At 29.9% G+C, this 12,060-nt stretch overlaps 1 long non-coding RNA gene across 1 annotated transcript; it reads left to right on the top strand.

Moving 5' to 3' along the window:
* The first annotated feature begins 7,404 nt into the window (after positions 1-7,404).
* On the top strand, positions 7,405-9,702 carry LOC139894225 (uncharacterized). The gene is made up of 3 exons (XR_011774859.1): positions 7,405-7,499; positions 7,754-7,822; positions 9,619-9,702. It is a non-coding gene; the product is annotated as an uncharacterized lncRNA (long non-coding RNA).
* The last annotated feature ends 2,358 nt before the right edge of the window (positions 9,703-12,060 follow it).

The following is a 12,060-nucleotide window of genomic DNA, read 5'->3' as shown; positions in this document are numbered from 1 at the left end:
CAAACCACTAAAGGTAGTTATAAGCCTACTGAATTATAACATCAAGAATCAAACCACTAAAGGTAGTTATAAGCCTACTGAATTATAACAATTGTGTTATAATGCGATATGATTTGACTAACTAATATTCAAGAACGTGGGGGAAAATTTAGGAGGGTGTGCCACCTCCTCGATCTTTGGTAATCATGTGTTTGGTAAAATCTAACGTTGTATGTACCTTAATTAGTAGAGTAACCATTGAAATGAGGGGTTGTTTAAATGAAATAATTTAGTGATATGTTTTAGGTATTAAGTGAATGTAAAATGCTAAAATTATTTAGTTTAATGACTCGTGGGACCACAAATTTCGACTAAAAAACTTATCGTCGTGAACTTAGTAAAAATAAATGAACTACATTAATTCTCCCACCATCCTCTCTCAATTTTCATTACAATTACTATTTTCTTGTCATAAATGAGCTTATTTAACATTAAAAATGGGATTCAAAATACTTGGTTAAACCTCGCGAAAATTATGATTATTTTTTAATTCTTCTATCATACTATATACCTTCATTTTAAATAGTCACAATATGATTTGACGTATGTTATCGATTTTCAGAATCATATTGTTTAACTAACATATAATAATAAAACATTCAAGGTGTGATAAATTTCATCATCAAACAACACATAAAAGAGAATAATTCTTTGAAAAAAACTATTAACAATGATATGAAAGTTTGTACAGATTGAGAAAAAAGTTATGATAATATATGGTTGAGATGCATATATTTATAAAATAGTAATACCGTATTTAAATATTAAATGATATTCTTATTAATTATTTTTGCTTTCTAAATGCATTCATACATTTTTGGCATTTAATTGTTTTTATTTTGTATTTTTTTAATTAGAATTAATATTAATATAAAATAATGACATCATCATTACAAAAATTAAAGGGTAATTAGTAAAATGATAACATCATCATTTTAATTAGTGCTTTATATGAATATATAGATACATCAATTGCATGAAGAAATTAAGGAGATTTTTAATTATATGGAACAACTACAACTATGAATAAAAAGAGGAAATAAATATGATATCGTGTACATATATTACTGTATATACTAGGTTTTAGAGCATGTGTATTGCACGAGTTGATAAAATAATCGTACAAAATTAATTGAATTTATCAGACAATCATTGTTATGACCTATAAATAGAATAGTGTCAACAAAATGTGATTAGTAGATTTTTGAGCCCGTGTGTTGCAGAGTTGTTAAATAAAATCATTAAAAGTTATTTGATTCTCTAACTGATATAGTAGATTTTTCTCGTGTGTTCTATTTTTTTTCAACATCAACAATTCTCTCAAAAGACGATGACAATTAGTATAATTTATTTATATAATTGTAATTTCTAATAAACACAAACAACTAAAGCATCTTAGACTCTGTATCTCATATATATATATATATATATATATATATATATATATATATATATATATATATAATAAATGAATAAAAGTCAAAATAAATAATTAAATTATTAGTAACTTTTAATTAAATAATATAAAAAATAAAAAATATATAAATTCTATTCCTTAAATAAAAATATATTCCTAATATATATATATATATATATATATATATATATATATATATATATATATATATATATATATATATATATATAGTGGTGGCATCAGAATTTTTTTCACTGAGGTTAAATTTCTCTTTGATAAAATATAAAGACTTTTGGATAAAATATAGAGACTTTTGAGGCAAAATATGTAGAGTTTTAGGCAAAGAAAAAAATTCACCGGGAGCAAATAAAAAAAATTAAAAATTTATGCACTAAAATTCCAAATCCAGTGGGTGCGGACGCCCCCCGAACCCCACCTAGCTTCGCCCTTATATATATATATATATATATATATATATATATATATATATATATATATATATACATACATACTAGTATGTCTTTGCCGTGCATACGCACGGCCCATAATGTAAAAAACATCATCCATGTCTCAACTTGCTTGGAAACATGGACATTACTCTCCATCGACACTAAGAGTGTTCATTTGAAAATGTACAAAATTCAAAGTTAGTAGATTGCAAAACAAACTAATCTCTTCTTCAAAATAAAATTGTACTCCATAATACATATATATAATTTTTAATTGACAATTTACAGAAGTGGTGTAGTTTTATCATATAACTGCACATGTGTTTCTCTTGGTTGGTTGTTACATCCACATAATGATACTTTGTATATATAAAGACACATACACCACCAACAGATGAAACAACATTAGCAGCCGATGTCGATATGTTGATATGAGTTTCTAGTACGTGAAGCATGAGTTCTGCCTTCTTCGGTCACAAGACAATCTGAACCTCCATAATAACCACCACTAAACACCTTGAAACTGACTGAAATCAAAATCCAATATGAAGTCATATATCGTAACAGTTGGTATAAAATGAAAGGGGTAACAACTAATAGAGTTCAAGCGCACAGTAAACTTGTTGGTTACACCTTAAGCTTTGACTTAACAGCTTAAGGTTGGTCATATGTAGTTTCCTATGATATTCATGATGTTAATTGAATGCAGGTGACTACTTTCTTCAATGCCATTGATTTTTGACAATTCATTTATGCAACTGAAGTTGACCTTTAGTTAATGACTATAGTTGAGCAAGAAGAGGCAGGACTATATACCCATGTAGATATATTGATTCACATTCTTACATTGGTGTTAACTAATTTAATCTGAATGAGGCACATATAAGTATTGTAAATGATAATAAAATCTGGCCTCAACTTTAGATTTAATCTTTAAATTTCACACTTTAGATTTAAGCTTTAAATTTCACACTGTGCTTCTCTTGATCAAGCAGCGACTTCTGTAAGACCTTTTTCACAAACAAACATAAAAAGTAGGTAAATATTATTTTCTAGGCAAAATTTTCTAAGTTCTATAAGAAGTTATGCCAAAAAAAAGGTTTGTAAGAATAAACTTAAACTGAAAGGAGAACAATGAGAACAATGAGATATTTGAGAAAATGCAAATACACCATTTCTGAAGGCATGCTCCATGTTATTGACCTTCAAAATTATGATGATCTGTCAAATACGAAGACGCGGGTTATTAACTTCTATTACGAGTAGAATTTTGTTGTTTCGTAAATCAAAAAGGCAGACGCTTCTTCCAAGTTTCATCAACTACCCAAAGTATAACAAATTATACCTACTTCTTAATCACATATGTTATCGTACATAAACAATTAAATTGGTAATATCAAAATCATAACTATACTATATGACGCCATGGATGCATCAGCGTGTGGTTGTATATTTTCGATATATGTTGTTGCTCCTAATTAATCTTAAAAATTGGAACAAATTAATGAACATGTAAAAAGAGGAGGCATATCTTACCAATATTTAGTGACCCAGCAAAACTTAAAATAGAAGCATAGGCAACATTAATCAGCGACCCACATAATCCTAAAGAAGCATAAGCAACATCAAATCAAAAACGAAAATAGATTAAGTGTAGCCAAAATCATAAATGAATTTGGGAAAGTGTAACCACATAATCGATTCAGCGTGAGTTGCTATATTTTCGGAAGAACGAAACAGTAGAAAATCAACCTGATGATATTCTTTAAGTTCAAAACATAAATTCAAAAAAAATTAGCTCATAAACAAAAGCTCCAATAATGAAATTGAAAGCTTTTATCAGTGATAAAAAGACACATACAAACCTAAAACAACTTCAATTCAAAATCTTACCCAATTAGCGATGACGATTGAAGCCCTTTGGAAGCTAAACACATGATATAAATTCAGAAACATAAAATTAATGAGAAGGTTATAGATAATAATGCAAAAAACTTTAAAATAAAAAAATATATACAAATCAATTAAATCAAAAACTGACAGTAATATATAGATTTGTACACAAGATACAAAGTATTAATAATCAATAATTTAAATGATAAACAAACCCTTATAGTTGATCAAAAGCTTACCACGAAGAGAAGAGTAATTTGTTGATAGAAATGGCGGTTTTAGTGTTAAACTAGAAAAAATTTAAACCGCGCGTTGCTGCGGTTGTATTCAACTTGCCATCGAATTTGAATATACGTTATTTGGTACCTAATATATCTAGTAGGTTAGGTTGTTTGTTGAACATGTATGTATATGTATGAAATACAGCCCGAAATATTTAGTATTTTTTTAACGATGTCCGTTTCGCGTATAGTTAGTCTCGTTGTGTTCGTAAAATTATTTCGAGTTGAACGGTGGTCTCGGAAAAATTTAACTCGCACCAAGCGACAATATAGGGCCCGTTATTTAGTGTTTTTTAACGACGTCTGTTTCGCGTATAGTTAGTCGCGTTGTGTTCATCAGATTTTTTCGAGTTCGCACCGAGCGAGAAGATAGGGCCCGTTAAAATTTCGGGTGGAGTTAGTTTCTTTTATTTTAATAAAATTATATAATTACGACTTCAGCCCCCGAAAAGGTGTAAACTCAAGGGGTCGTTGTGTAAAGTAAGCCGAAGTTGAGGGACCGGTTGTAGTGTGAACGAAAACTCGAAAGGACGATTGGATATAACTGAAACTACGAATCTAGGGATGTGTTTTAGTATGTAGGGATAATAATAATAATAATAATAATAATAATAATAATAATAATAATAATAATAAAATAATAATAATAATAATAATAATAATAATAATAATATGAAGAGTATCTACAAGTAGTGTATGTAGGAGGTGTCAATTGCTGAAGTAGGTAGGGTGGAAAACAGAAGCAGGTGGTGGCCTTTTGATAGTTATCTGTTTTAGCAATTGAACGAAAGCAGGTGGTGGCAATTTTAGGGAATTGATTCGTACACCACCTCAAATTTGCCATATACCACCAAATAAATTATTTGGACATTTATACCCTTCATTTGGTGGTGTATGACAAATTTGATAGTGTAAAAGAAAGGGTAAAAATGTCTAAAAAATTAATTTGGTGGTGTATGGCAAATTTGAAGTGGTGTACGGATCAACCCCTATTTGATAACTACTGTATCTATTTTAGCCAATGAGATCCCCTCACATGTCGGGTGAATAACAAAGAACGACTCCTAAAATTACAAAAGAATCCCTGCTACAGTAATAAAACCCCAGAATCACAAAAGACAAATGTTGAACAGTAAAAAACAGCTTTTTTATGAGTAGGTATATATATATATATATATATATATATATATATATATATATATATATATATATATATATATATATATATATATATATATATATATATATATATAGTGGTAGGATCAAGAGGGAAGTAACCATTCGGGGGGAAGCGGGGGGAAACAATAATTTTTTTTTTTTCGTTTTTTGAAAAAACTTTGTTCACGAACATTATAGATGAGATGAAAATATGAACATTTAGTAGAGACACTTTGTGATAAATGTTTTTATTTTGGCAGAAAAACGCTCGAAGAAGTAATATATAACAATTATCGTGTTTTTCGAGCGTATTTTGAGGTTTTAGCTATTGGGGTTTAGATATTAGGGTTTAGATATTAGGGTTTATATGGTTTAGATATTATGGTTTAAAAATTTAGGGTTTAGGGTTTAGATTTAGGGTTTAGATTTAGGATTTAGATTGAGTTTTTAATACGAACGGTTTAGAGTTTAGGGTTTAGGGTTTGGTGTTTTGGGTTTATGGAATAAACCTAAAACACCAAACCCTAAACCCTAAACCCTAAACCCTAAACTCTAAATCGGGCTAAATTTTACTTCACAAAACATGAAAAAAAAACGTTCATATTCTTCACGAACAATATTATCTTGAATGTTATTTTTGTCGATCGTTTTCCCGCCTAATAATAACATTCATCACGAAGTGTCTCTTCTAAATGTTCATATTTTCGTGTGATCTTGATGCCGGAAAAATTTTTTTAAAAAAAAACGAAAAAAAAAAATTTGCTTCCCCCCGCTTCCCACCGATTGGTTACTTCCCCATTGATCCTGCCCCTATATATATATATATATATATATATATATATATATATATATATATATATATATATATATATATAAAAGTGAAAGACTATCTAGAAAAGCCTATGTGGCATACTTCTTTTATTGACAAATAGACAAAAATCTTATGTATTTTATCGGCTCTCATAATTTAAAAAAAAAAAAATTTATGCCACCTCACAAATCATTTCAATATAAAAACATTTTAAAATTTAAAAAATTAGAAATTAATACGGGAAGTACACACAAATCGGCAATTCCATAAACTATCCATTCCATAAATCATATCTCAAGATTATTTATCCTTGTTTATACCGATCAGTGGCGGAATCAGAATTTTTTTTATTGGGGACGAAATTTTTTTTAAAACCGTAGCAACTTTTTTGGAAAAAATATGAAGGTTTTGGGGGAAAAAAATGGAGGTTTTTAGGTAAAAAAAATAGAGGTTTTAGGCAAATTATGGAGGTTTTTGGACAAAATTTGAAAGTTTTAGGGAAAATTTTGTAGAATTTTGGGCAAAATTTGAAGGTTTTTGGGCAAAAACAATCCACTAGGAGTAAAACCGAAAAATCCAAAAAATTTCCACTGAAATTTTAAAATCGACTGGGGGTCGGGTCCCCCTCTGTCCCCAAGTAACTTCGCCCCTGATACCAGTAGCTACAAATTTTGAACTTGCGGACATAGCCCAACGGTTCTCCCCATGTACTTTGTGTCATGGGATAGGGAGAGGTCATGGGTTCGATCCTTAGGGATGACATGATTTTCTTTAAACCAATTGAAAACCAATAATGGTGGTATATATTGACCCTATAGGGAGGTTTTACCGGATTCGTTCACGGACCCCTACCCAGAACCACTGCCCGAATGAATGTGTTCCCGGGTACCGTCGATCGGGTTCGGGTTTCCGCTCGAACGTGTGTGTTACGTGCAAATGATGAGGGTCGTTGAACGAAATGATCTACTGATGCCAAAAAAATCGCCGTTCAAAAAAAAAAAAAAAAAAAAAAAAAGTAGCTACAAATTTCAATATCTATTTTTACCTTTACTTTACATAATCCCTATATTATGTTAACAAAACAAATATTTAATTACGTAAAAAAAAAATTTCCACATCTATCTATTATATCTTATAAAAGGGAGTTTACGCTGAGGTCATCACCTGCTATTATGAGTTGTAACTTGTGCTTATAATGTTATACAATGTCATGATGCTTATGTAATACGGAGTAATTATCTAATGAAAAATGTGATAATAAAATTAAATAAGTAAAACATGATATCTTTTTCTTGAGATCTTCAATAATTTTAAATTTTAAATAAGCTTACACTACAAGCTTTTTACAAGGTATGTACAATAAAAACCTATTCCCTTCTCCAATTGTCCGTACGTTTACTTTTTTCCCCAATGCTATATCTCCATCTCCAACTACAAGAATTCATCCTCAGGTTTCTTTAATCAATCATTTATATTTTTTAAATATGAGGTTTCTTCATCCACTTCTATCTTCTTCTATAAATTTATGCTATGCCAAATCGATGTTTATCTAAAATCATTTTTTTTTTCATCTACTTATAGAAATTATTAATCTTCCGGGTTTCATTTTCATATGCATCTTTATCAGTTTTGATTTTAAGTTTGTATTTTCGGATTTGTAGCAATTGTCTACTTAATGTTTATATCTATCTTTTCCATCGTGTAGGGTGTAGGAATCGTTCAATTGGTCATACTTCATGTCTTAATTCAAAGTCCCCGAGCCTTCTTAGTGGAGGTACATCTAGGATTTAGAATTTGAAGGCTATTGGTTTTCGATTATGTAAATTTAAGGTTATGCTTCTTTTGCTAAACACCTAACACACACTATGTGTTTGATGAAATGTCCAAATGAAATAAAAATTAAAATGTTGGACAAAATCAAGAGCATGCATCGTTGAAAAAATTTCAGTTTATATGTTATTTGGTCATATTGAACTATTTTATGTACAAAATGTAGCTTATATATTTTCCGTGTAGATGGAAACAAGGAATTTGAACATGTAAATAAGTAGCCTGTAAATTTCAGTTTATATGTTATTTGGTCATATTGGACTATTTTATGTACAAAATGTAGCACATGTGAATATGAAGCAGCATAATGTGTTAGTTTCTTATGGTTGCAGATACACACTTAATTAAGGAGGTATAATTTTTTTTATTTAATTTTAGTTATTAAACTGCAAGTTATGAACAAAAATTTGTTGGCCCCAAAGCTAATGAGATCATATCATATATGTAATGGTATCGGAGTATTATTTGCATTATATATTATATATCACGATACATGCTTTAGGATGTTATAACCTATTTTGTTGAATATTACTCCATAAACTTATGTAAACTTAGGGCCTGTTTACTTTCGAATTAATGGGCTTAATGGCCCAAAAAACTTATTCGGTCATCATCTTGCCTTGTTTACTTACGACTTATTATTTTTGATTAATTGAGCGAATGACTTTCTGATACACCCTTCAAAGTGGTGTCCTCCCCATCTTGCCATCTATTTGGCCATATTACCCTCAAACCATAAAAACATTACGGAGTATAAATTACCGATCAAAAAAACCTGTAGAGCCTTCAAAGCTTCCATCCTTCACTCTGCCACCGATGAATCGTCAGCCACCAATCTCACTCAGTAATAAAAGGTAAGGTTTTTCTTTTTTGGTTTTTGATTTGGGGTTTTTTGTTTCTTTGAAGTGAAAGAGATTTTTTAGGTTTGGATTTGATTTTTTTGTTGGAACTGAATCAATAGATTAACTGGGTTTTTAGTTGAAGGTTTTGTAACCTTAATATGCTCTCAGTTAGGTTTTGTATTGGAGTTTTCTTTAGTTGCTTTGAATTGGGTTTTCTACTCAAGTACATGTAATACATGAGATGTATTGTAATATTTTTTTATTTATATGTGCTAATTTGTTCAGTTAACCCAATTACCAAAATTGTTAACATGTATTTACGTTTAACCCAATTACCAAAATTGTTGACATGTATTTTCGTTTCAACAGTTATCTAAAATGGATGATTCATTTTGATCACACATTTGTATTTATATATATATTTGTAGGTGAACTGAGATTGATAAATATATTGTGTTTGTCAAATAGAGTGGTTTAGTTTAGTTAATGGATTAATTATAATGATGCTGTGATTTGTAGGTAAAGTGAGTCTTATGTTTAAAATGCACCAAGTGTTCGAATGATGCTATGATTTGGTTGATTCTGAAATATTGAAGTTCGCATTTAGATAATATAGGAGATTGATGCTAATTTTCGAGAATGAATGTTAGTTAAGCATTAGTTAATTATTTGAATTATTAGTTATTAGATAATATAATAATAAAGACTTTACTGATAATTATAATAAGGTTAAAATGGTCATTTACTGTTATTCAGACTAATCATTCAGCACAAAAAGTAAACAGCTATTTACCTTTCCAACTTACTGTATATAGTTATTCATTATTCATTCTGCCATCTATATCCATACGGGAGATTAATGAAAAAAAAGTAAACAGACCCTTACTTTTAATTGCAGGCAACGTTTTAGTATGTTCTTTTTTTATATATATGTCGATGTCGATGTCAAATGTCGAAGTCGATGTCGATGGAACTATGTGTCGAATGTCGGACGTAACATGCACATAGAATAATGGAAAATGGGAGAAGATGAGTTTGATACCATGAATTGCAGCATCGTTGTAATTAGCTTTTGATACAAAGATATTATGTTAATTTTAACCAAATGCCTTTCCATCAAGTAGTTTATGTATGATGTATATATTTATGGTTAATTACTTAAATATTTTTTGAATAGACCCCGTGAATTCACGGGTCAATTAACTAGTTATTAATTCATGACTACATCTTGATAATCTTCTTTTGAAGCTTTTCTTTTAAGCTTTGTTCCTTAGTTTTATTTTGGAGAAAAAAGAAAATGGAAAGAAGTGAAAGAAAAATTTAGAAATTTAGTGTTGGTGAATTTAAGTTTGGAGAGAAGAGAAATGAAGGGAAGAGATTATTTACTATAATTTTCTCTCTAAAATTTCCTACCAAATTGGAAGGATCATCTTCCTTTCTTTTTATTTCATTTCATTTTCTACAAATATTTTAATTTCGTAAAATTTTTTATCCACATTATTGATTCATGACTACATCTTGATAATCTTCTTTTAAAACTTTTCCTTTATATTAATTTGTTCATATCTTTATTTTGAACGTGTATTAAAATAATAACTTCAAAATTTATATGCCACCTCACATATCATCTCAATGTAAAAATAATTTACAATTTAAAAAAATTAGAAATTAATACGGGAAGTTCAGGCAAATTGACAATTCCATAAACTATATCCATTCCATAAATCATATCACGAGATTATTTATCCTATTTTATACGAGTAGCTACAAATGTCTATATCTATTTTACCTTTACTTTACATACTCCTTATATTATGTTAATAAAACAAATATTTTAATTTCGTAAAAAAAAATTATTCATATTATCAATTCATGGACTACATATTGTTAATCATCTTTTAAAGCTTTTCTCTTATATTAATATGTTCATATCTTTATTTTGAACATGCTAAAAAGTTAGAAAATGAGAGGTAACTATTCACTAGCCTTAGTGGTTAGCTACTTAGCTATATAATGAGTGGTAACATGCATAAAAGAAGTAACATGCTATTTTATTCGCAACAAATTTAAGCTCTGTTTTTACGTTCTTTGTATATAATTTTTATGTTTTTGGTTCTCAAAAAAATTAAGCCCCCCTCAATCATGATTCCTAACTTCGCCCCTGACCACCGTCTACATTGTTATATACTATGTCATTAACCTTCTCGAAAACACCCCCCACTCGATCAACATAGTCCAAAACCAATTCATGAAGGGCGGATGATACGATTCAAGCTGCCTCCAGTACACTGGAGGACAATTTGCAACTAAATGCTCACCGCCCTGACAGCTCCAGATACATCACCACCTAATACCACCTCCCGATTCAAAGACAATATCCGATCGATAGATAAGCCATCTAGTGTAACACCGACTATTTTTTATTATAACGGAAGTAAATCATTACACATACATGACATTAATTGTATCTAAATCAACATAATTACGCTTTATTAAATTTATTAGTTTACAAAACGGTGTTACATAAAAATTGTTGTTTACATATTAGATTAGACATCAGAGTTTCGCCCTGTCAAACATATATTCATACCCAGTCTCCCTCCATCTAACTTCCAAGTTCTAGGACTTGAAAGGGAGGATGTGGGGGTTAGTATAACACTGAGTGAATGAAACTACGCACATCCAGGTATAAAGCACAACATCACAGGCCAATTGTTAATCAGTCTAACACATAACAGTCACACACCCATGCAGAGGACCGACGACTTGTACGGGCCTGCAATTACTAGCTAGGGATGCGGTACGGGTACCGTACCGAAACTGAAAGTACCAAAACGAATTTGCCCAAAATCAAGAACCGGATGCCAAACCGAACATAGAAAGCGGTACCTTTTTGGTACCGGTATTTTCGGTATATTACCGATTGTAACCGAAAGTTTGGTAGTTTTTTTTTTTTTTTTTTTTTTTAAATATTTGTCATGCTTTAAGAGGCCTAAAAACATTGGTAGTTTGTTTAATTTACCTACAAAAGTTCAATTCTACAAAAGATGAATTAATATTTTCGAGAGGATGCAAGTTTAATCAACACATTTATAGTTAAAATGATCATCTATTTTAAGATCTATCTTAAGAAACAGACTAGAAGAAACTTGGTTTCACAAGATTATCTCTCTTATCATAAAAGTGAACAGAGAAATAAGAAAAAAAGGAGGACATGTTTTTAGGCTAGCGAGTAGGACTATAGGACCACAAAATAAATTTGAATAGCTACGTTCATTACTCGAGGTACAATAACAGGTTTGTAACTTTGGAGGAGCAATAAAACCTAAAACAAGGTATA

The sequence above is a fragment of the Rutidosis leptorrhynchoides genome, chromosome 2 (assembly GCF_046630445.1).
Source record: "Rutidosis leptorrhynchoides isolate AG116_Rl617_1_P2 chromosome 2, CSIRO_AGI_Rlap_v1, whole genome shotgun sequence".
Taxonomy (NCBI): domain Eukaryota; kingdom Viridiplantae; phylum Streptophyta; class Magnoliopsida; order Asterales; family Asteraceae; genus Rutidosis; species Rutidosis leptorrhynchoides.
Note: the sequence above shows the minus strand (reverse complement) of the source record. Positions and strands in the feature narration are given on the sequence as shown.